The sequence below is a fragment of the Strigops habroptila genome, chromosome W, assembly GCF_004027225.2.
Source record: "Strigops habroptila isolate Jane chromosome W, bStrHab1.2.pri, whole genome shotgun sequence".
NCBI classification, from domain to species: domain Eukaryota; kingdom Metazoa; phylum Chordata; class Aves; order Psittaciformes; family Psittacidae; genus Strigops; species Strigops habroptila.
In genome coordinates, this window is record NC_044301.2 from 5,488,708 (window position 1) to 5,515,551 (window position 26,844).

The window sequence follows — 26,844 nt, forward strand, 5'->3', positions numbered from 1 at the left end:
AAACAGCAGAACTTTTTTAAAAACATAACAATTTGATTTTGTTTGTAAGTAAGTACTGCACAGATTTAAGACTAGTATTTGGAAATGTATTGCAACTATAATAAAATAGAAGTTATACATTCCCCTTAATAGTGAAATCTTAAAACACACAGAAGCATATGCCTAAATTCTAAAACTACGGTTGGAACTCAGTGAAAGTTATTGTTCATTGGCTATGAGCTATTCAAAAGCTTCTTTTCTTATGCTCTTCAGCAAGCAGCTGGTATCATTTACTCCCTTCTTTACTGATGAAGGCAAAGGCCTTGAAGTATGCAGAGGGACACAACAACAGGCAGTGCATCCAAGCACAGCCTCTACAAACTGTCCTCAAAGAAAGTAGATCTATACCAAATATTAGTCCCTCAGCCAAAGTCTACTCTTGCAATTTTTTCAAAATTCATTTAAACAGCAAATCCTAATTCAACTTACCCTCCCCCCCCTTTTTTTTTACACTGATAATACAGTATTTCCACAAAATTCCAGTCTATTAGATGAAGCATTTGCAACTAAATCCAAAGATCTTGAAAAAACAATGTATTCTGGCCAGCCAAGTTGGGTTTTTATCACATTTATCTACACACATTTATCTCTTTCTCCTCCCAGTCTGCAATTAGAAATCCTTACGAAACCTAATAAGCGTTGAGCTGGTGATTATAATAGCATTTACAAAGACATACAAAATATTGATGCTGTACTCATGTGAAAACAATACTATCCAATAAAGGGAAAGGAAACAGTAACCAAAACCAACCCAGATTATACCTAAAAATGTGAATTATCTGAGATTTTCTACAAGGGTTAGAGTTTGTCTGGACTAATAATTATTTGTCATGGTAACCATTTCTTAGAATAAGACATAAACCAATATCATGCCTAAGCATTTAAAAGAGATTTTCCAAAGCAAGTAAAACCGCTCTTCAGTTAGGTATCATCTGTGCTAAAGCTCAAGTTCAAAAGTTCTCAAAGTAATACAAAAATATTACTTACAAAAAGAACATTGAGTGAACAAAACATCTTGGTTAGTTTATGGCCAACAGCTCACATGCATACAAAGGCTTCTCTGTACCAGCTTTTTATTACCACAAAATCCAGAACAAGTTCCATAAACATTTAATTGCCTGGCTATACTCCTGGTCTAATTTCCCTGCATATAAACACTCACTATCAATCAGGCACTTGGATCCATTTCTGGTTTCTTCTGTTTTAAACAGAGGTCATCTAAATTTAGACTAAAATATTCCCTTGTTGATGAACAGTAACAGGAAAATAGGAAGCCATTCTGCTTTACTTAAGCAACAACTCTGCAGAAGCACTAGAACTAAACACAATTTATAGATTATAAATTTATAAATTATAAAACATCAAGTTTTGCATCTAAGCTTACAGAGTATAGCAATTTTCTTCTTGAATATATCCCATTGTAGACAGTCAGTGAGAATTTAACATACCTACACATTAAGGAAAAAAGGATGTGCCTTTTATACTTAATGATGGCACTTACTAAACAAGCAGCAGCAGTCTGAAAAACAAACATGCCAGTTAGGTGACTGCTTGCTATTGTTTGTTCTCCTGCATAATAGCCACCTTTGCTCATTCCAGATGGACTTTCCAACAATGTAAACCACAAAAAGCAGATGAAAATTAAGCTGTTATGTCCAGGCATGAGTTCTCCATTAGAAGAGGTAAAGCACCTGCTTCAGGATGTTTAGAGAGCAGTAGGGATATACAGATCTCGCATAGGAGTGACCCAGACATGGTTAATAGAGCAATTGCTTCTCCAGATACAACTAATGGTCAATTAGCAACAACTTAAATACAAACTGCAGCCCAAGCAGACAGTTGGAAGCCAACCTGACAAACCTCAGCTGGAAAAATCCATGGCAAGAGCTGAGCTGAATAATCACTGAGAATGTGGTTTTAAAATATGAGAAACAGAAACATCCCAAAGCAGCAACAAAAATTCAAACACAAATAATTAAAAAATAAATTTCATTTGCCCTCACACACTTGACATGGTAGAAGAACAGAAATATTAATTCTCTATTGCAAGACAAGGAATGAAAAATAAAAGAAACAGCAAAGGTTGAATAAAATTAACAACATTAAAGCACAGATCTGGATTCATTATTGGAACACTTAAAAAAAAAATAATATTCTCTTTCCAAGAAATGCCAAATCACTGCTTCATTACAGATTTTGACTGTCTAGCAAACAACAGGCAGCTAACAAAATTCGATTTTCAGCTATTTTTTATCCATGCATTGACTAGATTTAGGCCAGCTTAATTCAATATCTAAAGAAGAAATGACAGAAGAAATATCAGCAAACTGAGAAACAGAGCTCATTACCATTAACAGCAAAGAGTAAATAAAATCCCACAAGTGAAAAGTACAAAGAAAATGTATTTGAATATATGTTACACTGCCCTGCTTGTTTTCCTTATACTTAGAGGCTTTTCATGCACCCTAGAAATGTGTTCTACATACTTGAGAAATACACAGGCAAAGGACCATAACTGTCATTTTTAAAAACTAGAAAAGTGAAGCCATGGCATTTTCTAGTGCAATTACTACTAGTTCATGTTAACATGCAAAGATCAAAACAGAGCTCTTGAACCATAGCCCGTTCATACGCCGATTTTCAAAGAACTAGTTTGCCTTGTCAAAATGGTCATTTTACGCTATCTAGCAGGAAGAAAATGACATTTGTAGAATGTCAATTGACATTTCATTTGCAGAAAGTCATACAGATGAGCTCATGACACCTTAATGTAAGTAGCATGTTTCATATTCAAATCACTATATTAAGCACTGTCAAAGTCATTAGAATGACTCTCTAGGCAAATATTACCAGAACCGCTTTTATCCCCACCTACAACCACCCAGCTACAGAAGTTATCACACCTTAAGTCTGACAACTGAGATGCTTCAAGGATTAAGCCCTAAATCATTTCAGTGAAAATGAGCCAGGCTCGCTCAAAAAAAAATTGTATAAATATCTTTTACTAAGCCAACCCCTTTTGACTGAAACAGGTAAAGAACAATCACAGAGGCAGTTCAGCCGAAACAGCAATAGGAAGGTAGCCCCTACAGCCAGAGAGAACATAAAAGAGGTATTCAGTGTAAAAATGCAGCAGTATGAGGAAATTCTAAACATGCACAATACCACAACCATTAAGTGCACTCATGCTACACCTGCTCTGGACAGCCTCAAGTGTTTCAGGCTAAGCCAGCCTTGCTATGCCATGACCTTCCTCATTCCTTCCTTTCCTCATCATCAGTGCTAGCACAGGAAGATGTACACAGCCTTCTGCACTAAGATGATGGAGAAGGGCAACGCTCTTTGTCTCTTCCCCATACCTGAGGAGACACTCCTTCCTCCCTCCAGCAAACTGCTAGAATAAAACCACTTAACATGCAAGTTGGTGGTCCATGCAAGTTGTACTGGGATATCATCATATATCATAACTCTCTGCTACAGACTCCTCTGTTACATGAAGTCTGCAAGGCATAGGTCTCAATTCATCTTCATAATCACTTAAGTTTTAGCCTCCTGAAATCCCAACAAGTTACCTACTTCATAACATTGCAACAGTTGATGGACTTAAGGTCTTTTCCAACCCTAAACTATTCTATGATTCTATGAGTTAGTTACAAAATATTGCAACAGTATCTCGTATCAAAGTCCTTACTCGTATCTCCTAGATTTCACTTGTGTCTTTAAGCAAATCAACTTTAATACCTCTAAACTCTTTGCGATAGAATAACACCACCACATACTTCAAAACTAGATTCATTTACATCTTAAGTCCCAGAATTTCAGAAAAAACACACTTAATAGCTGAATCTCATGGAAAGCAAATGCCATATCAGTCAAGGAGTGGGGATACGTGTCTTAAATGGAAAACTTTAGAAATTAGTTACAACACTAATTAAAGAAATGCTGCTAAAAGAACACACAACTAGTCCATATTACATGCTAGGTAAAAATGCTTAGCTCCAATATAAGCTTGTACCATCAAAAGCTTCAGAAATATATTAAAATTGTTCCAAGAAAGGGAAAACTTGAAAAGGTCCAGCTACCATCTGGCTGCTCTACAGCTCTTTCCTATGGCTAACAGCATTTGGTCATTAAAAAATCAATGTCTTGAAGTCCCCAAAATAAGTAATGTTTAAGAATTGAACAGTCTTTAAATATACAAAACACATCCTTGTATTTAAGTACAGATCCCCGAGACTAAAAATATCTTACTCAGCATACTAACATCATTTGCATTGTGCACAAGTAATTGACAGAAATCCAGCGATGTCAAAACATAGTAGCTGGTATTTGACTAAAGAAGCTGACACTGTCATGCCATCTTTTACCCAGTGAATCCTCCTTTCTAAACAATGCTTGTAATTTAACATTTCTTACCTCAAGCAAGGCTGCTGCAGGATCCCCCTGCAAGCGCTCTGCCAGTTTATCAACCTCATCTAACAGGAATACTGGATTGTTAACCCAAACAGTCTTCGGTCCATTGATTATTCTGCCAGGCATACTGCCAACATAGGTGTGCCTAATGAGAAATAAATGTATACAGGGAAAGAGGGGCCAGCCACATGCAACAGGGATAGAAACATCCAAAATAAAACTCAAAGGAAAATATAAGAATAAGCAGCACTGTAACAATTCTCACTGTTTTGCAAAACTTTTTGGAACTAGTTGATAAAAATATGGAATATGCATCTGAACTAATATAAGCAACTACATCAGCAGATGAAAATTACAGTTCCATGCTGCACTAGTTGGTCTGGAAAGATAAACATATACATTAAAGAATATCCAAACTTTATGGCTTGTAGGCATTTTACATGATTCAGCACAAGCATCCTTGTACTGTATGAACATGCAGAAGCAAATTTGGGAACCTCAGTAATAGTAATATTTTACTAATGATGTGAGTGGGTTTTTGTCATCACAATTGAGTTCACACAGCACAAATTACATCAAAATTCCAAATATGTTGAACTGTCAATGTCCCTTGTATAAACAGCATGCTTTAGTTACTGCTCGCAGAAAATAATTGTATTTACTATGTCATTTCAACATGAAATAAAAAACTAGAACAGTGCAATGGAACAAAAATTAGTTCAAATTTAAAAATGGTGGTAAAAACTTTTTCCACAATGCATAGAGCAACTACATTTTACATGCATACATATCCCTTATTTGCTGCATTTATCACAACCTAAGAGTATGAAATGCTGATCACTCAAGAAGAAAGAGATACGTGAAATGCCTATCTCATGACCCTTACAAAGCAGATATGCAGAACAGGCCTGCTTTGCCATGTTATCTGGCTTGCTACAGTCCAAAATAAACAGGATGGCATTTAGGAGGATGAAACCAAAAATACCATGGGAGTAATTTCAAAAGATACCAGAAAAGACTTTAAATATTAAAAAAACTAACTCAAACCACATAGCAATAATGTTAGCTCCATGTCATATTCAATCACAAATTGCAGTTATTGTATTTAATTCTAGATCTGAGCAAAAAAAAAGTAGTTAAGATCTTCTAAATAGCCAGAAATGCAGCAAAATTTCAGTTTATTACCACTTTCATGAGACAGCTGCTAAAGAGTGGAGCAACTAGCATGCAATAGTTTATCACCTCCCTGCTTTTGTGTAGAGTCTTACTCCTCAGTGAGTGAGTGGATTCATCTCCACTGAGGGCTGCACTGTGTAACATTCATTATAGATCAAGAATCTGCATGGGGAGCTATTACGCAAGCACGCCACTTCATTTTCCATCTGCACACAGGCAACCTTGCCAAAAGAATGAAAGGATTCTTTAAAACCCAATCAGAAAATTACAAGACTGAAGGAGAACTAAAGTTCACAGAAGTGAATGATTTACCAGTCATCCTGGGTTCAGCTGTAACAGTTATTTTTCTCTTTCCTAATAGCTGGTGCAGTGCTGCGTTTTGGCTTTAGTCTGAGAACAATGCTGAAAACACACCAATGTTTCAGTTGTTGATAAGTATGCTTACCCTGATCAAGGACTTTTCAGTCTCTCATGCTCTGCCAGGGAGGAGGGGCACGGGAAGTCAGGAGGAAGCAGAGACAGGACACCTGACCCAAACTAGCCAAAGGGGTATTCCATACCACAGCACATCATGCCCAGTATAGAAACTGGGGGGAGTCACCCAGAAGATCCAGATCGCTGCTCAGGTCGGGCTGGGTATCAGTCAGTGGGTGGCGAAGAATTGTATTCTCTCCCCTTGTTATTTCCCTTATCATTATTATTATTGGTGGTGGTAGTAGTGGTTTTGTATTATACCTTAGTTACTGGACTGTTCTTATCTCAACCCGTGGGATTTACATTCTTTTGATTCTCCTCCCCATCCCTCTGGGAGCGGGGGGGAAGAAGTGGAGAGGGGGAGCGAGCAAGCAGTTGCATAGTTCTGAGTTACTGGCTCAGCTTAAACCATGACACCAGTGCAACCAAATTAATCATTGTAGCAATTTGGGGGTTTCTTATTTCTTTTTGTTATTTTTTTTTTATTTGTAGTTTTGGGTTTAGTTTGTTTGGTGGTGGTGGTTTTGTTGTTCTGGGAATTTATTTTATTTTTTTTTTTTAACAAAAGGTGCTTACTGCACTAGTAAATAATTTTATATGCTTCAGAGACAATGCGGATAACATAATTAGGTAAACTTTAAATATTGTTTCTTGCTTGATGCATTATTCTCAAGCACATGCTTAAAAACATTATGCTTTAATACGTTTATGTTTTTCTATACACAAGTTTTATCTGATCCTTTTAAATTCTATACAGTTTTGAGATACCCATGTTCCATCTAGTTTTAAGAAACAGCTTTGGTTTATAAACTAAATGAAGGTAAACTGGGTTTCTCTAATCAAGGGAAAACACTGAATAATCACTCTTTCTCTCCCTGCACCATTCAATTGCAGCAACACAGGTCGAAGGATAAAAGTGTTAGGTTTTCTGAATAATAAATCTGTTTGTTTATACTCATGCACACACATCTACCACTTTTAAAAACTTTTTTGGGAGTTTTTCCAAATAGAAACACTTAAAAGAAAATACAATATCCCCCCCCCCCGCCATGTACCCTGACCAAAGTAAGCCTTGGGTCATGAGCTAAAACTTAAATAGAAACCACATTCCAACTAAAATGGATCCAATTAAATGGTTCCATATATAACCCAAGAGTTCTTCAAGAAACTCAAAGGTCAAAATTAAAGGAACTATTTTTGGAAATACTCAGTCTCCACACAATTAGGGTTAACAGATGAGAAAAGCACATGGTAGCTGGAAGCATTATGCTCTTCCTTCCACTACCTGACAATTGACTATTCTCACTCTTCCTCTCTCATATTGTTTTCTCATTTGTCTTTACAATCATCTCTAGACATGGTAAATCTAAACAAAGTTCAATATAAGTGTTTAACTGATGCACTAAATTTCAAATAAAAGCATGCTTAAAATTTACATAATTTGATCAGGCATCATGAAATAGAAACTTGAACTATAAATTTTAGGATAACAAATACCTCAATTCACTTTTCCCATGTATAACAGTCTAAATCTGTGATACATCTTCATTTATTAAAGATGGACCAATACCTATTATATTATACTATTTATCAAACAGTCAAGATCTCCAAGGCAAGAAAAGTGCTAATGCAAATGTCATATGTACGATGTCAAAGAACAATAATATAGTATTTTACCTTGAAAATAGAAACATAGGTAGCCTATCTTCATTTTTAAACGGTTATTAGGGAACACATCTCAACCCAAGAGTCCTTGGTAAGACAGACCCTGCAGATATTTACATATAAACCCACTAGAACATATTAAAGTTACAAGCAGATACGGCCATTTATCTGTCTGGACATTAACCTTTGCCTTGTAACTTGTGAAACTGAATACTGCTGTTTGTGAACAGGAGCCACTGAATGTGATGTTATTCTTTCTTTTCATTATTTTAGCTAGGGTTGAAAGGAGGAAAAATATTCTACATTAGCATTTTTGAAGATATAGTGTGGCTTTGCTCATTTTTTGATGCACTGTTTCTCTCCATGCATTAAACCTAGAAAGCGGGTCAGCTGCTTTCCATTCAAAACAGTAAGTACAGAGGAAGTTTCCTGGTTATCTCACTTGTGGAGTAACAATTAAAAATCCTCTTAAGAGCTCATGCCACAGGTGGTCTGTAATTTAGTAATCTTTTCATTTCTTTTAAAATAAGTGAAAAGGTACATTCAAAAAAACATGAGTTGTATAGCATGTCATTAGGAGCTATGTATCCTAGAAAATGCAAGAAAAACAGCTGGGAGATCTAACCTTGTTGACTATCCTGATGTAAACCAGGAATGTGTATGAATCGGAACCTTTAAAGCAGTACTAGTACTATTGATAAAAACATGACTCACTCCACACTGTTCTAAAGGCAAAATATTTTAAATTGTTTTTAACTACGGTGGTTTTCAAACTGCAGAGGTAGGAACAGACAAAGTTAATGCCACCAAATATACTATTTCTGAACTTAGTTGCACAAGGTCACATCTTATTTTTTTTGCAGAGATAGAGGTTGTATGTACTTGAGTGGTTTACCAATGTCTCTCTGCTTTGTACTTGTATAACAAAGCTATTCCTCTCACAGGTGAAGCTGTTTGAGGTTTGTTTTTTTCTAGTTGCTTTTTCATAGAATCATAGAATAGTTAGGGTTGGAAAGGACCTTAAGATCATCTAGTTCCATCCCCTCTGCCATGGGCAGGGACACCTCGCACTAAACCATGTCGCCCAAGGCTCTGTCCAACCTGGCCTTGAACACTGCCTGGGATGGAGCATTCACAACTTCCTTGGGCAACCCATTCCAGTGCCTCACCACCCTCACTGTAAAGAACTTCTTCCTTATATCTAATCTAAACTTCCCCTGTTTAAGTTTGAACCTGTTAGCCCTTGTCCTACCACTACAGTCCCTAAGAGTCCCTCCCCAGCATCCTTGTAGGCCCCCTTCAGATACTGGAAGGCTGCTATGAGGTCACCACACAGCCTTCTCTTCTCCAGGCTGAACAGCCCCAACTCTCTCAGCCTGTCTTCATACAGGAGGTGCTCCAGCCCTCTTATCATCCTTATGGCCCTCCTCTGGACTTGCTCCAACAGCTCCATGTCCTTTTTATGTTGAGGACACCAGAACTGTATGCAGTACTCCAAGTGAGGTCTCACGAGAGCAGAGTAGAGAGGCAGGATCACCTCCTTCAACCTGCTGGTCACACTTCTTTTGATGCAGCCCAGGATACGGTTGGCTTTCTGGGCTGCAAGCGCACACTGCTGGCTCATGTTAAGCTTCTCATCAACCAACACCCCCAAGTCCTTCTCTGCAGGGCTGCTCTGAATCTCTTCTCTGCCCAACCTGTAGCTGTGCCTGGGATTGCCCCAACCCAGGTGTAGGACCTTACACTTGGCTTGGTTAAACTTCATAAGGTTGGCATTTGCCCACCTCACAAGCGTGTCAAGGTCCCTCTGGATGGCATCCCTTCCCTCCAGCGTATCAACCGAACCACACAGCTTGGTGTCGTCGGCAAACTCAATCCCACTGTCCATGTTGCTGACAAAGATGTTGAACAACACAGCTCCCAACACCGATCCCTGAGGGACACCACTCGTTACTATTTTCCAACTGGACATTGAGCCGTTGACCACAACTCTTTGCATGTGGCCATTGAGCCAGTTCTTTATCCACCGAGTGGTCCATCTATCAAATTGATGCCTCTCCCAGGGTCTGTAATTCTCCCTTAATTAGACATAGACATAAAATAGACGGATTATAGTACTGAATGAAATTTAGAAAAAACCCAAATAAACAATTAAAAAAATCCAACCAAAACACACACCTTTTTACAGTGTCACAGATTGAAATCTGGTTCAAACAAACTTGGTGCCTATTCCAGACCAGCAATTCAGTGATAAGTAAATTTTTCAGCATTTGCCATCTCACAGAAATAACTTTGATCCTGTAAGGTCATCTCAAAAGACAAATTCATCCCTACGTCTTCATCATCTACTTATGGTAAATCTATAACTATCTCACAAACACAGCATTGATGGGCTTGAAGGGCAGGCTTTACTTGCTATGCAACACGAAGTGATTTGGCACTGTAAAATACACCCATGTGATACTAGGACTGGAAAAATTAGGTTTTTGCAATTGCCATAATTGGAGATACAGGGCAGGAATTTCTGGCACAAAGCAGCTGTCTTCTCCTTTGTTCTACAGTATAAAGATAGCAGGCAGAAAGCAGTGGAGTCTATCAACTCCACACACACACCTCCTTCAAATCCTATGCATTCCAGATGTAGACCACTCATACTGGTAAGTGTGCATATTTCACATACAGACAATTGTGATTAAACTCTCATCATCAACCATGTAAATTTTTGTAATGAACCACCAGACAAAAAATTCACTAATGATCATAATTTTCTATTGTATTTTTTATTTTTATGTTCATGTATATTTTTATTCACTGTAGCTATGGATTCCAAAGCATCACTCACATGAATGTGAATACAAACTTTGAAACTTTGCTTAAAGTAAAAACTTCACACTACATGTGATATGGCATAGTTTTACAAGATTAAAGAGCAACTTACACCAAAACACCATTCTGCTAGGACATGAGTATCAACAAATACTTTATTAATTTTGGGATTCTTTGAATAATACCATAGAGATCTGCAAAGATCTGTAGGCAGATCTTTTTACAATTTAATGGTTAAAGAAAATATTACAAGATTTGTAAACAGCCAAGGCTCTAGTTCAAAATGGCCAAAGTTCATCACCACCCATACTAAAAGGGCAAAAGACAGACAGAAGTTTCTGCTGATGTGGTATGCTAAATTTCTTTTTAAAATCAGATTGTTTTAAAAGCCATTCAAAAGTTTCATTCTTCAGTAGCTGCTAGAAGGAATTAAAATCCTTTTCTCCAGCAGTACACCTTCTGGAAAATCATTTTGCCCACTTAATCTACTTGTTCAGTAGGGAAAGTCATGTTTGGTTTTCAACACTTTGCTCACTCTCCATTTTTGCATACTGTTCCCATATTAACAGTATCACTCTACTCACAACTTTTGAAAACTAGGATACAAAAGTGATGTGACATCCAGTTTTTCTATTGTACCTGAAGTTGCAATTATTAAATTACAATTACAATTATTAAAATTAACTACAATTGTGCTTTTTCATCCTTTTGTTCCTCACCAAACTTGAGTAACTTAAGACATACCAGAACCTTCTTTTATTAATGACATTTTTACAGTCAGACAATGAGACAAACATTTGCAAGACAGAACTAAGTACATAGTGCTTACATGATGGTTACATGTCCTAAAAAGTCTGTGCAAGACACGATCAACAATAATAGAGGGGGTTACCTTTTGTACTCTCATTGCATGGCAATTCTACCATCAGTTTCCAAGTAATTTCTTGTCAAAGCAAGTCACTACACCAATTAGGAGCTTGTCTTTGCATAATAATAGGTTGCTTATAGGATACAAATAGTAAAAAAAAAAAAAAAAAAAAAAGAAAGAGTCCCTTCCCTACGCATCCACAATCCATGCATGACTATATATGCATCCTCACTGGAAGAGGTTGTTAACCATCATATCACCATGGATAGAACAGTTATCCTCTCACAGAGGAAAAAGACTCAATAACTGTGTCAGTTTTAATTAAATAATTATTAAAAACTGTGGTATTATTCAGCTGGGTTTTTTTAGATCTTCATAACATAGAGGCTTATAGCTTACAGTTTAATGCTATATTAATGTATAAACCATATCTAGAAGACTTCATATTTCTTTGTCATCATTTGATGTTCCAAAAAGATGATGAAATGTATAAGCAGAAAACAGCACTCTACTAAATTTTAAAAAATAGTTTCCAAAACACAGCCAACACAAACATATAAGGAAAGGTTAATGCAAGACTTGTTTTTAAAAAATAAGAGAAGAAACCACCATTTGAAAGTCTCCTACCTCTTTATTTCCTTAAGACAAACTTTAAGAGCTTGTTCTGACATACTGGATGTTCTAATCTTTTTTTCTCAGCATGACAACATCATCATGATCTTCCTCATCATCATCTTCTGTAGTGCTTGGAATGTGATTGATTCTTCTATTAGGATAAATAGCTACAACCTATGAAATGGAAAACAGAACCAGAGAATATTATTAGGTTTTGTTTTTTAAATAAGGTGCATACTTTGGCTTTGAATGGAAACCATGACAAAAAACATACAAGGTGCTGGGAGAGCCTCCATAGAAAAATTCAGAAGAGTTTAATCCAATAAATAACTTCAGTGTTATTTGTACTGCTTTAAGAAGTTACAGTTCTTATTCTATTGTATTTCCTAAGTGCATTTCTCATCTACCCAAAACTGGCAAACAACAGAAGACAAGAACAAAACTGAGAAGTTATTTGTGATTTTTTGGGCATTGCAGCCCATCATATTAAGCATAATAAGCCTTGTCTTTACAAAACAGTTAAGTCTTCTCTCTTACCTTTTTTCATTTTGCGATTACTTGCTGTTTACTAAACTACATAAGTATAGTTAGATGCAGCAAAAGTCTAAGCTGCCCTAGTTTAGCAAACTACATTTTACAACACATTTTTTATCTGTATTTCAAAAGCTATAATTCACCTGCAATGCCATTAGCAAAAGGTATACCTGTCACTGCACAGGCCAAAACTCAGTGTGTGCATACCATGCAAGTAAACAGGGCATCAAATGAGTCTTTGAAGGAATCTGAGCCTTTATTCAATGTCAGAAAGTGCTCAGAATAAAAAAAAAAAAAAAAAACCCCAAAAAACACACAACACACACACACAACCAACCTACAAACAACACCCCACCCCCCAAAAAAACACCACACAAAACCAACCAAACAAAAACTGTTACCGCAAAAGTCAGTCAGAGAAACTCTCTAAGACTCAATGTGGAGTTTTAGAAAGCAGGCATTCTTTATTGCAGCACTGGGCACACAAGCAAATCATTTCACAAAGGCAAGCACACCCGTTACTTGCTGGCAGCAGCTATATATTTAGCATACTCATGCATATTCACAGATTTTCCAGGAAAATATTTACACATTCATGAGATTTCCAGGAACTAATTGTAATGTTTGCATTCTAATTATGCATGCACTTTCTTGCTGAGTGAGGGTCTCTGGTGGTCGTCAATAGTCTTCCTCACTGTGTTTACTGAATGACCTCAGTGCTTGCGTATGCTTGCAAGGTCCTAGCGCTGAGTTAGTGGTATGGTCCTTGCTTCTGTTCTGTTCCAGTCTCTGTTATCTTGAAGGCTAGCATCCTTGGTCTTATTTACTGTCTCCTTAGTTGTTATCAGTCCCGTGATGTTCCTTCTCCCATCAGCCAGACATTCCTTACTCCCTACATGTTAGCAAGTTAGAACAGTGTGCTGTATTTTACTACGTTCAAGTCACACACACTATTGTTAGTTTAAACCTTTAATTTAAGCCTACAAAACTAACACACACATCCCCCAACCAAAAACAAACAAACAAACAAATAAACAAAAAAAACCCATGACCAAAACAAAACCCAAATAAAACCTAGGCAGTTTTAAAAGAATATTTTCTCTTTTAGGTATCTAAAATACCAAAGTTGCCAGCTGGGTGTTCTCTGCAGCTCCAGGCTGACCATGAAACATTATGGCTACAGATTAAAACTTTGCACAGATTAAAATTAATGAACATGCATTAGCCTGCTTAAGAGTGTACCTTTACACTTATTTATGATGTTTAAGCATCCACATTTAAAGTCCATACCCTTTTATCATCATCCTGTTTGGGCTTTCTTGTTTTCTGAAGCAGCTTCAGGCCTTCAATCTGCCTAACAAGCAATGGTATAGTCATCTTGAACCATTCTTCCAGCCTAACAGCTTCTAAAAAACCAAGAGCAAGGAGTCATAAGTTGCCAGTGAGTTCATGCTGATCACGCTGGATCATCAGCTTTGGGGAGGGGAACATGGAGGGTACTGTTACTGTCTTTTGACCAGTTACAGACTAGATGGTTTAGTAAAAAAGGTAGCAAGAAAAACAATGAGAATACAGCCCACAAAATCTAGCCTCAGAGGTCTGGATACCAAAACTACAAAGCACTCCAAAACAGAAAAGAAGTATTAATCCTGTCTGGTTTTAAAGCATCTTAATATTTCAGTTGCATTTTCTGTGGCAGACATCTATCAGCATTCTGGTTTTCAATTACTGAATTGAAAGAGAGAGACCTCTCAGAAAGTTAGAGCATGATTGCCTTGATTAACCCATAAATAAATAAATAAATAAATACCTTAAGGTTTGCCTTAAGGGTTTGTTGAAGTTTTTTTTAATTTTGTTTCTCTTTTCTAATATTTTGCACACTATTCCATTTTCATATTTAAAGAAGATGCTATATGGAAATTGGTAGAATTTGGTTCTTCCTTATTTTGACAGCTTCCACTGGCTGCTATTTTCTTTAGCACTTCTAAAAAGTGCTTTTACTTTGTGTCCTGGGTTAATGTTGTGATTTAAGCCCAGCCAGTAACTCAGAACTACGCAGCTGCTCACTCACTCCCCCACTTCGTCCCCCCCCCGCTCCCAGAAAGATGGGGAGGAGAATCAAAAGAATGCAAATCCCACAGGTTGAGATAAGAAAAGTCCAGTAACTAAGGTATAATACAAACCCACTACTGCTACCACCAATAATAATAATGATAAGGGAAATAACAAGGGGAGAGAATATAAAACTAAAAGGGGAAAAGAAAACAATAAACACAAGTGATGCATAATACAATTGCACACCACCTGCCAACGAATACCCAGCCTGACTCAAGCAGCTATCTGGGCCTTCCAGGTAACTCCCCCCAGTATCTATACTGGGCATGACGTGCTGTGGTATGGAATACCCCTTTGGCCAGTTTGGGTCAGGCGTCCTGTCTTTACTTCCTTCGGCTTCCCTTGCCCCTCCTCACTGGCAGAGCATAAGACTGAAAAGTCCTAGATCAGAATAAGCATTACTTAGCAACAACTAAAAACATCAGTGTGTTATCAGCGTTGTTATCAGGTTATAGTTGAAAACACAGTACTGTACCAGCTACTAAGGAGAAAAATAACTGCTAAAGCTGAACCCAGGACAGCTCGAATGGGAAATCCCAGTCGTCCAGGAATCCCAGAAGTCACTATGGACTGGCCAGAGGGCAAAGATTTTAGAATGTCACCAGAGGAGGAGGTGATGAGTGCTGAAGAGGCCCCTCCATATAATGAACTGTCAGAGAGTGAAAAGCAATATGCCTTGTTTACTGATGGGTCCTGCTGTATTGTGGGAAAGCATCAGAGATGGAAGGCAGCTGTATGGAGTCCCTTACAACAAGTTGCAGAAAATGCTGAAGGAGAGGGTGAATCGAGTCAGTTTGCAGAGGTGAAAGACATCCAGCTGGCCTTGGACATTGCTGAACGAGAAAAACGGCCAGTACTTTATCTCTACACTGACTCATGGATGGTGGCAAATGCCCTGTGGGGGTGGTTGCAGCAATGGAAGCGGAGCAACTGGCAACGCAGAAGTAAACCCATCTGGGCTGCTGCACTGTGGCAAGCTATTGCTGCCTGGGTGCAGAACCTGGTGGTGAAGGTACGCCACATAGATGCTCATGTACCCAAGAGTCGGGCCACTGAGGAACACCAGAATAACCAGCAAGTGGATAAAGCTGCTAAGATTGAAGTGGCTCAGATGGACTTAGATTGGCAACATAAGGGTGAATTATTTTTGGCCTGGTGGGCCCATGACACCTCAGGCCATCAAGGCAGAGATGCAACATATAGTTGTGCTCGTGATAGAAGGGTGGACTTAACAATGGACACTATTGCCCAGGTTATTCATGAATGTGAAACGTGCTGCAATTAAGCAAGCCAAGCAGTTAAAGCCCCTCTGGTATGGAGAACTACGGCTGAAGTACAGGTATGGGGAGGCCCAGCATATTAACTATATTGCACTCCCACTGACCTGTCAAGGCAAGCACCATGTGCTTACCATGGTGGAAGCAACCACCGGATGGCTGGAAACATGCGCTGTGCCTCACGCTACTGCCCGGAACACTATCCTGGGCCTTGAGAAACAAGGTTTTTGGTGACTTGGCACCCCAGAAAGAATTGAGTCAGACAGTGGGGCTCATTTCTGGAACAACCTTATAGAAAATTGGGCCAAAGAGCATGGAATTGAGTGGGTATATCACATCCCCTACCATGCACCAGCCTCTGGGAAAATCGAATGCTACAAGGGGCTGTTAAAAACTACACTGAGAGCAATGGGTGGTGGGACTTTCAAACACTGGGATACACATTTACCAAAAGCCACCTGGTTGGTCAACACTAGGGGATCTGCCAACATGGCTGGCCCAGCCCAATCAGAACTTTTACACACTGTAGAGGGGGATAAAGTTCCTGTGGTGCACACAAAGAATTTGTTGGGGAAGACAGTCTGAGTTATTCCTCCTTCATTTAAAGGCAAACCCACTCGTGGGGTTGCTTTTGCTCAGGGACCTGGATATACTTGGTGCGTAATGTGGGAAGATGGTCAAGTCCGGTGTGTACCTCAAGGGGATATGATTTTGGTGGAAAACAGCCAATGAACTCAATTGTATGCTGTTGCCTGCTATAAAGCGCTTTTATAATCCATCAGCTAGATGCCCATCTCTACCACTCTGGGCTTTGAAAAGAAGATATATGCTGTTATGATCGTCAGCAGAGAATAAAGTCATGGGAAATCCAGCATCATCAGCAGAACTGTCCTCAGGTCACCATCGGCTGACCCTGACTTCCCTCCGATCATCACCCCAACAAAGAATGAACTTTGATGAAACCAGATGAGCTCAGCAGTGACCAGGTAAGTTTGGCAGTGTCGTCAGCAAGCAACAAGCCAACACTACACACCGTCCCTCCTGCCCCTGAAAGACTGTTACAAGAGATGGAGCCTGAGATCATGGACTGAATCAATTCAGCAACTTTACAGGGATGGTCCATGGAGTAAAGAATGATATCTGTCTGTGTGTATATATATGTACGAGATAAAAAGCGATGGTATATTGAAAAATGTGGGATCTGAGCATGATGTGAATGGCATGGAATAAGGGGTGGATTCTGTCCTGGGTTCAGCTGTAGCAGTTACTTATCTCCTTCTTAGCAGCTGGTACAATGCAGTGTTTTTGAATTTAGCTGGAAAACAATGCTGATAACACACCAATGTTTTTAGTTTTTGCTAAGTAATGCTTACTCCGACCAAGGACTTTTCAGTCTCATGCTCTGCCAGTGAGGAGCGGCAAGGGAAGCCGGGAGGAAGCAGAGACAGGACACCCGACCCAAAGTAGCCAAAGGGGTATTCCATACCACAGCACGTCATGCCCAGTATATAAACTGGGGGAGTTACCCAGAAGGCCCAGATCGCTGCTCAGGTCGGGCTGGGTATTGGTCGGCGGGTGGTGAGCAATTGTATTGTGCATCACTTGTGTTTATTGTTTTCTTTTCCTTTTCCCCTTTTAGTTTTACATTCTCTCCCTTTGTTGTTTCCCTTATCATTATTATTATTGGTGTTAGTAGTAGTAGTTTTGTATTATACCTTAGTTACTGGTCTGTTCTTATTTCAACCCATGGGATTTACATTCTTTTGATTCTCCTCCCCATCCCTCTTTGAGCGAGGGGGAGTGACTGAGTGGCTGCGTGGTTCTGAGTTACCGTCTGGGTTTAAACCACGACAACTTAAAAATAAAAAAAATAAAAAAAAAAAAAAATAGAAAAAAAAGCAAACACCTAACTCCCCTTCAAAAAGTTTAAGAACATAATACCTGAAGCTTCTCTTAGTTAGAATTACATATTATAGAAGTCAGTATATCTGCAAGTCTTCTCTAGTCAGATCATCCAAAAGACGTCTCAGCTTTGCAACTGCAGGAATGGACATATCCAGCATCTCAAACAACTGTAAGGAGCACACAACCAACAATATTCATGATTCCTATGTTTCTTTTTATCTGACCTGTCCTGGTTTGAGCCCAGCCGGTAACTCGGAACCATGCAGCCGCTCGCTCACTCCCCCCACCTTCTTCCTCCCCCCGCTCCCGGAGGGATGGGGAGGAGAATCAGAAGAATGTAACTCTCATGGGTTGAGATAAGAGCAGTCCAGTAACTAAGGTATAATACAAAACCACTACTGCTACCACCAATGATAATAATGATAAGGGAAATAACAAGGGGAGAGGATACAATTGCTCACCACCTGCCGACCGATACCCAGCCCGACCCGAGCAGTGATCTGGGCCTTCCGGGTAACTCCCCCCGGTTTATATACTGGGCATGACGTGCTGTGGTATGGAATACCCCTTTGGCTAGTTTGGGTCAGGTGTTCTGTCTCTGCTTCCTCACGGCTTCCCCTCCTCCCTGGCAAAGCATGAGACTGAGAAAATCCTTGGTCGGAGTAAACATTACTTAGCAACAACTAAAAACATCGGTGTTATCAGCGTTGTTCCCAGGCTGAAAGTTAAAAAACACAGCACTGCACCAGCTACTAAGAAGGAGAAAAATGACTGCTATAGCTGAACCCAGGACATGACCTAAAAAGGATTACATCTTTAAGTATGAACCATGTCTAGGTACTTTGCCAAAAAACTACTGAAATAAATTTTTACAAGTTCACAGGCGGCACTAACTCAGCATAGGGCAACCAAGACTTTGGGTTTTCTGCTTGTGCAAGAAGTTAAAAAATATCATTTACAGCACTTTTTTCAGTGCCTACATCTCTTATATTCCCCACAAGCCCTGAATAAAACTTTCCCAGTTGTCTTAACTGTCCTGGGTTCAGCTATAGCAGTCATTTTTCTCCTTCTTAGTAGCTGGTGCAGTGCTGTGTTTTTTAACTTTCAGCCTGGGAACAACGCTGATACCACTGATGTTTTTAGTTGTTGCTAAGTAATGTTTATTCCAACCAAGGACTTTCTCAGTCTCATGCTTTGCCAGGGAGGAGGGGAAGCCAGGAGGAAGCAGAGACAGGACACCTGACCCAAACTAGCCAAAGGGGTATTCCATACCACGGCACGTCATGCCCAGTATATAAACCGGGGGGAGTTACCCGGAAGGCCCAGATCACTGCTCGTGTTGGGCTGGGTATCGGTCGGCGGGTGGTGAGCAATTGTATCCTCTCCCCTTGTTATTTCACTAATCATTATTATCATTGGTGGTAGCAGTAGTGGTTTTGCATTATACCTTAGTTGCGGGACTGCTCTTATCTCAACCTGTGGGAGTTACATTCTTCTGATTCTCCTCCCCATCCCTCCGGGAGCGGGGGGGGAGGAAGGGGGGGAGTGAGCGAGCGGCTGTGTGGTTCTGAGTTACCGGCTGGGCTCAAACCACGACATTAACACTACAGTGACTCTTTTTCTATACATCCTTTAAACTCAAACTCATTATACCTGGGGACATCTGTTTGCAATCAAGGTTCTAGAAAGGCTTTTCCCCTTTAATAATGAAAAAAAAAACCCCAAAAAAACCAAACAAAAAAAACCCCACCTCACAAACCCCTAACCCACTGTATATGTTTATACATATATGCATATAATCCAAGAAAAAAATAAATCAAAAGTATTCCTTTTCTTAGTGTATTTACAGTAGTACTATATGTGAAATAATACAAACTTATCATAGCACTAACATATGTAGACTCATCCTGCAACAAGCTGTATAGAAACCCTGCAACTCAACACAGAAACCTTAAGATTTAACAAAAATATTTTTTTTGTAGCAGAAATACTGAAACTCTAACAGTCACTGAAAAATGTACGAACTATAGAAAGAGAAGGGCACATAGAAACAAAGAAAAAGAACCCCAAATATATGTATACATTGATATACATAGTTTTAAAACAGTTCACCTGCACTACATACTTGTAGAATTGTTCTGACAACTCTCCAAGTTCCTCCTCAGATTTATGCCAATTAGTAAACTGCTCAAGTCAATCTAACTGCTCAACTTCCACCACAGGATATGGCTTCTCTTTCAGCAACTGCAGGATCTAGAATCGGCAGAGGTCTGTAACCAGAAATGTGTAATGTGGCATGGGCCAGTTTCTGCCAACCACCTGAACTGCCAAGGCAGCAGTGCCAATCCTAAAAACAGATCAAATCTCTGTGTTACTTGTCACCTTCCATGGAACATTTTGTGTGTCCATTATTAAGCAGCAATCAAGCTATAGGTTGCAAGAACCTTCTGGGATGTAGTCACTTATCACAAAAGGCAACCAAATTACACAACTTCCTTTGTAACACAAATTACTAAAAAATGAATGAGCTAACTGAAAAAACTAAGATAATATAATGCAGTCACCCAATTTAGAAACATTTTTTTTTCATAAATAATAGAGCTTGCTGTGGACAGGAACACTGACATTTCTGCTTAAACTATACACCTTGGGAAACTGAGTGTAATTTACAGTTCTTCAGTGAAATTGTCAGCCTCATTCTGAACAAACAGTTCACATGTACCCATTTAAGCAGTTTTAAAACAGAAGTTACATTCTTGCAAAAACCTTACTAAGTCCACTGATGTGATAGTTTTGAGAGTAAGGGTTACAGCATGTTAATTTTACTCATGCTTTATCCCACAGAAATAGGATTCAGTCTCACTTTATGTGAACTAGGTCACTCTCCATGCTACTTGTTAGGTAAAAAACGCCAGCGTTAACAACTGTGACAGCCTTAACGCTCCTGGCCTGCACTCTGATCGTATTTTCCTCGTCCACCTTGGTCTCGTTATTCAGACTTTTCCCAGACGTCAATCTGACAGTCCCTGCCGCCATGGCCCCCTCCAATAGACGCTCCTCCGGGGCACTGAGGAGCGTTCCCCGGGAGAGAAGCGCGCTCCCCTCACGGCGGCGGCGCGGAGCGGACTCCACCCCGTGGCCAGGCCCATGCCCTGAACGGCAGCACAACTCTAGAGTCTGAAAGAAGAAAAGCAGGGTAGCAGATTCATCATTTGTTAAATGGGACAGTTACCAAGTGAAATCCTTTTTTTTTGCTTGTTTTTACAAAAGTCTGCTCTCCTGGGTCCGTGCTCATGGCCAAAGGGTTCAGGGCCCTGTTTCTTCAAGCAGTGCAGGGACTCTTCAGAGTGCTCTGGGCAGCCCTGCACAGAAAAAAAGACATGCAAGACAACATGCAGGAGACTCCATCAGGAGTACCCCCAACACGAGAGGGACATGGACCTGCTCAAGTGAGTCCAGAGGAGGTGTTGTGCTTTAAGCCCAGACGGTAACTCCAAATCACGCAGCTGCTCACTCACTCCCCCCCTCCGGAAGGGATGGGGAGGAGAATAGAAAGAATGAAACTCATGATGCCAATGAGAGGGCATATGATGATGGTGCACTCCGTGTAAGTTTCCGCCACATGTGTCTTGTACATGCCACTTTATCTGGATCTACAGGTTCATTCCTGGCATCCAGCCTACGGCTGATTCCCTCAGGGACTGGATGCTATCATGGTCCACTTGGCTGAGCGACACATAACATCGTCCTTGTAAGGAAACCTTTCCTTCACAGCTGCCAAAAGTCACCTCCAAAGGCTGAGGGCTCGCTTCTCTTTTGCAATTGCTTTGTCAATTCCCCCTTTCCTAGCAAGTGATCCCAGCTGCTTGGCTTCCCTACCTTCTAGTTCGTGACCATTGGCACCATTGTCCCAGCATCGGAGCAACCAAGTGACGATGTGCTCCCCTGGAAGATGGCTGAAATCCTTTTGCATATTCCACAGCTCGGTCGAGGTCTGGGATTGAGAAGTTACCTCTTCCTCTTATTCCTGTAGTAATAACTCTCATTCAGATGGCATCCCTCTAGTACGTGCATTGGGTCTTCACCTTTCTTCACGGCACAGGTTGCTCTTTGTGGCTCTCGTTTGCTTTTCCCCCTGCTTATAGGGGCTACTGATATTGGCATGGATTGGTCCATTGGTTTGGCTGCAGTGTCTATCACCAGAGTTGGTGTAGCTGCTGTGCTTGGGGGTTGAGTAGCTGCAGTGTCTGTTGCTTTGCCATCAGATCCAGAGACATCTTTTTCCAAAGACACTCTGTAGACAGGCCAAGCCCCAGCACGATGCCATGATCTGTCCCTCTCTGGTATTACCAGGACGACAGAACACCTCGTTTAAGTGTTTTGCTAGTTTTTCTGGATTTTGCACTTGTTCAGGGGTGAAGTTCCAAAGCACTGGAGGGGCCAAATGGCTTAAGTGCTTGCCCATACTATCCCACACACCCTGCGACACATGACTGTCCAGCCTCAGAGAAGATCTCTTGGTAGTATTCTTAAATAGTCGTTTAACCTTAGACAAGACCTGAGCTGGACCCTGCTTAGCTTCCGAGATCGGACAAGACTGGGCGTTCTCAGGGTGGTCACGCTGTAGGTAAAACATATAGAGCACAGAAAGCCGATAAACATTAAAACAGCAAATACTGGCTGCAAGTAAGGCGCGACATGCTGATACTCTGAGATCAAGTGCAACAACTCTGAGAGCAAATAAATCAACATTGTAACGAGTGACTATTAATCCGAAATAATGAATGCTTATCACAAATATGATTAGACACACACTGGTCAGATCTGTTGTTATCTCAACCCTTCGTGCCCAACGTTGAGTGCCAAAAAGAACTGTCCTGGTTTAAGCCCAGCCAGTAAACAGAGGCACCCTACTGCCCGAGAGAGAAGATAGATAGAGGAGGTACATGTCATAGGCCACCCTATGGTTTTACCTGCGGGATCATGGAGAAGGCATGAGAAAGTGGGATGGAAAACCTACCTCAGTTCTGGAGGAACGGGTGCGTGAATTTAAGAGGAGAAAAATGGTCAAGGATGATCCTCCCAAGAAAGTTGCTGCTCCAGTCTCTGGTGAGCAGTTTCCCAGATGGAGTGGAAGAGCTGATTTTACTCCAACTCCTGTGATAAGGAATACTAATCACTTTCTACAAGATCTAAGTGGAAAATCTTATGATCACTATTAGAGGGGCCCTGCCTCCAGCCAGGTGGAGGAGAGGGACAATCAGGTTCACTGGACTGTGTGGATCAGATGGCCTGGCACATCAGTCCCACAGAAGTATAAGGCTGTAGCAGATACCAGTGCACAGTGCACCCTGATGCCATCAAGGTATCAAGGGGTAGAACCCATCTATATTTCTGGAGTGACAGGAGGATCCCAAGAGTTGACTGTACTGGAGGTTGAAATCAGCCTGACTGGGAAGGAGTGGCAAAAGCACCCCATTGTGACTGGTCCAGGGGCTCCATGCATCCTTGGCATAGACTATGTCAGGAGAGGGTACTTCAAAGACCCAAAAGGGTATAGATGGGCTTTTGGTATAGCTGCCTTGGAGACAGAGGAAATTAAGCAGCTGTCCACCTTGCCTGGTCTCTCACAGGATCCTTCTGTTGTGGGGTTGCTGAAGGTCGAAGAACAACAAGTGCCAATCGCGACCACAAAAGTGCACCAGCGGCAATATCGCACCAACCGAGACTCCCTGATTCCCATCCATAAGCTGATCCATAGACTGGAAAGACAAGGAGTGATCAGCAGGACCCGCTCACCCTTTAATAGCCCCATATGGCCAGTGCAAAAGTCTAATGGAGAGTGGAGACTAACAGTAGACACTCAAGACCTGAATGAAGTCACACCAATACTGAGTGCTGCTGTACCAGACATGCTAGAACTTCAATATGAACTGGAGTCAAAGGCAGCCAAGTGGGATGCCACAATTGATATTGCCAATGCATTTTCCTCAATCCCTTTGGCAGCAGAGTGCAGGCCACAGTTTGCTTTCCCTTGGAGGGGCATCCAGAACACTTGGAACCGACTGCCCCAGGGGTGGAAACACAGCCCTACCATCTGCCATGGATTGATCCAGACTGCACTGGAACAGGGGCAAGCTCCAGAACACCTGCAATACATTGATGACATCATCGTGGGGGGTGATACAGCGGAAGAAGTTTTTGAGAAAGGGAGGAAGATAATCCAAATCCTGCTGAAGGCTGGTTTTGGCATAAAACGGAGGAAGGTCAAGGGACCTGCACAGGAAATTCAATTTTTGGGAATAAAATGGCAAGATGGATGTCACCAGATCCCCACAGATGTGATCAACAAGATAACAGCAATGTCTCCACCAACTAATAAGAAACACAAGCTTTCTTAGGTGTTGTGGGGTTCTGGAGAATGCACATCCCAAATTACAGTCTGATTGTAAGCCCTCTCTATCACGTGACCCGGAAGAAGAATGATTTCAAATGGGGCCCTGAGCAAGAACAAGCCTTTAAACAACTTAAATGAAAAACAGTTCATGCAGCAGCCCTTGGACCAGTCCGGACTCAGCAAGATGTGAAAAATGTGCTTTAGAACGCAGCCAGGGAGAATGGTCCTACCTGGAGCCTCTGGCAGAAAGCTCCAGGGGAGACTTGAGGTCGACCCCTTGGTTTTTGGAGTTGGGGATACAAAGGATCTGAGGCCAGCTCTGCTCCAACTGAAAAAGAGATACTGGCAGCCTATGAAGGGGTTTGAGCTGCTTCAGAAGTGATTGGCACTGAAGCGCAGCTCCTCCTGGCACCCCGGTTGACTGTGCTGGGCTGGATGTTCAAAGGCAGGGTCTTCTCTACACATCATGCAACTGATGCTACATGGAGTAAGTGGTCCACACCAATTAGACAACGAGCTCGAATAGGAAATCCCAGTCATCCAGGAATTCTGGAAGTCACCATGGAGTGGCCAGAAGGCAAAGATTTTGGAATGCCACCAGAAGAGGAGGTGATGAGTGCTGAAGAGGCCCCACCATATAATGAACTGTCAGAGAGTGAAAAGCAATATGCCTTGTTTACTGATGGGTCCTGCTGTATTGTGGGAAAGCATCAGAGATGGAAGGCAGCTGTGTGGAGTCCCCTGTGACAAGTTGCAGAAACTGCTGAAGGAGAGGGTGAATCGAGTCAGTTTGCAGAGGTGAAAGCCATCCAGCTGGCCTTGGACATTGCTGAACGAGAAAAATGGCCAGTACTTTATCTCTATACTGACTCATGGATGGTGGCAAATGCCCTGTGGGGGTGGTTGCAGCAATGGAAGCAGAGCAACTGGCAACGCAGAAGTAAACCCATCTGGGCTGCTGCACTGTGGCAAGATATCGCTGCCCGGGTGCAGAACCTGGTGGTGAAGGTACACCACGTAGATGCTCATGTATCTAAGAGTGGGGCCACTGAGAAACATCAGGGCAACCAACAGGTGGATCAAGCTGCTAAGATTGAAGCTGCTCAGATGGACTTAGATTGGCAACATAAGGGTGGGCCAGTGGGCCCATGACACCTCAGGCCATCAAGGCAGAGATGCAACATATAGATGGGCTCGTGATCGAGGGGTGGACTTGACAATGGACACTATTGCCCAGGTTATTCATGAATGTGAATCATGCTGCAATTAAGCAAGCCAAGTGGTTAAAGCCCCTCTGGTATGGAGGACGATGGCTGAAGTACAAGTATGGGGAGGCCTGTCAGATTGACTATATCACACTCCCACTGACCCGCCAAGGACAGCGCTATGTGCTTACCATGGTGGAAGCAACCACTGGATGGCTGGTAACATACGCTGTGCCCCATGCCACTGCCTGGAACACTATCCTGGGCCTTGAGAAACAAGGTTTTTGGCGACTTGGCACCCCAGAAAGAATTGAGTCAGACAGTAGGGCTCATTTCCAGAACAACCTTATAGACACTTGGGCCAAAGAGCATGGCATTGAGTGGGTATATCACATCCCCTACCATGCACCAGCCTCTGGGAAAATCGAACAGTACAATGGGCTGTTAAAAACTACACTGAGAGCAATGGGTGGTGGGACTTTCAAGCATTGGGATACACATTTATCAAAAGCCACCTGGTTGGTCAACACCAGGGGGTCTGCCAACAGGGCTGGCCCAGCCCAAGCAGAACTTTTATGTACTGTAATGGGGGATCAAGTTCCTCGGTGAGGTGCAGATTTGATGCAACGGAGGCATGCCTTTGCCCACTCCAGCAGTCCACTGCTGCCCAGCATGACTGGGTGCCACAAGGTATGGCACAGTTTTTTTTTCTTGCTCTGAGACCAATAAATCTCCTGTTCCGCTTCAAAACCCACTTGCCAAAAAAAAATGGTGGGAGATGCTCTACTACCCCTGCTCCCCCCAGGCCCTGATTTGGGGGGGCTCCCAGGCACTGCCCTGCAGATGCACCCAGGCTGTAGCAGTGCCAGCTGCTCCACAGGCAGGGCAGGCATGGAGCATTGCTGACCCTCTCACAGCTCCATGCTGAGCAGTGGGACAGGGCCAGTCAAGTCTGACAGCAAGTCTGCTAAACCCTGCCCCTTAGCCAACAGTGCATGCTTGTCCTACCACATACAGCCATCTGCATGATACATTAAGATGAAAAGAGCCTTTGTAAAATGTCATACATTTGAGGGGGAAGAGAAATTCTTCATTAAAGGTACTAAAGTCTATTAGGTGTGGGAGGTGAAGGCAACGGGATCTGCATGATGAGCTTGAGTAACACTCTGAATACAAGCTATGAGGCCCTGATACCAAATAAGCCTTGGGAAACAGATAAGCCAGGATGTTGCAAATAGGGAGTGTAACAAGGAATTTTAACTGAAGGCCAGACATCAAGAAAGAAGACTGAACTGTTGCCGCATGAACAGTGCGTGATCAGCATTGTGATTGGAC

At 41.4% G+C, this 26,844-nt stretch overlaps 1 pseudogene; it reads right to left on the reverse strand.

The window, feature by feature from the left end:
* The window catches only part of LOC115619235, a 44,893-nt pseudogene extending 23,950 nt beyond the window's left edge, over positions 1-20,943 (reverse strand).
* Positions 20,944-26,844: the final 5,901 nt, after the last annotated feature.